Raw genomic sequence first — 953 nt, forward strand, 5'->3', positions numbered from 1 at the left:
TATCATTAAAAATACAGATTAAATACAGGACATCACCAGCGAGTGAAAAATACGTAAGAATAGGACAAAATACCAAAAGAAGTTTAACTCCTCCTCAGTTGTCGACTGTTTATTACTACTAGTTTCGAGCTTTCAATGACAAGACAAGAAAACATCATAAGACAGAAGCTTCCAGAAATGTTTAAAATATGAAATTTATGGAGAGTTAGGGCTTCGAACGAACAAACGATACCAGAGTGGACATACAGAGTTAGCAATCAACGCAGACAGACATTAAGGGCCGTAAGGCCAAGACGAATTGTAATGGGTAACGCCTGGGAGAAATTTTGAAAGGATATAAATACAAGAGAAGAGAAAAATATCAAGACGCGAGAGAAATGATGTCAAGCTGTCTGGATATCCCATCCAAAAAGAAAAATGGCTTTTAATCACGTGTGACCAACAGGCAGGGTGGGGAGGACAAGAGAGGGGAGGAGGGAAAGAAGCGTAGGGAGTGAAGAGAAGGGAGAAGGAAAAAAGATACAACAAAGGAAAAAAGATACAACAAAGGAAAAAAGGGGACAACAAAGACGGAGGGGGAGAAAAAGAAATAAAGAGGATTACAGAGGGATAGAGAGGAAGAAAGAAAATAAGCAGAGAACCGAGTGTGGCGTCGCAGAAATTATACATAAATGTAAAATCTTACAAAAGTTGTGTGGCGTTCAATTTTAAATAATAAAAAATAAACATTAGACATCACAAACGAGAGAAAGATACGAAAATACACGACAGATAAGTAGAGGAGAAATACAAAAAAAAAAGGATACACATTAAGTACAGGATATCACCAACGAATGAAAAGTACTGTTGACATATTTTTCACTCGTTGGTGATGTCCTATACTTCATGTGTATTTTTAATTATTTATAATTGAACGCCACGCAACCTTTGTCAACAGTATATATGTATATATA

General features: G+C 36.3%; 1 protein-coding gene across 3 annotated transcripts in view; it reads right to left on the bottom strand.

The window, feature by feature from the left end:
* The window catches only part of LOC106872852 (aromatic-L-amino-acid decarboxylase), a 59,745-nt gene that overhangs the window by 32,816 nt on the left and 25,976 nt on the right, over positions 1-953 (bottom strand). The gene's annotated exons all lie outside the window — the stretch shown is intronic.

Source organism: Octopus bimaculoides, chromosome 3 (assembly GCF_001194135.2).
Source record: "Octopus bimaculoides isolate UCB-OBI-ISO-001 chromosome 3, ASM119413v2, whole genome shotgun sequence".
Lineage (NCBI taxonomy): Eukaryota > Metazoa > Mollusca > Cephalopoda > Octopoda > Octopodidae > Octopus > Octopus bimaculoides.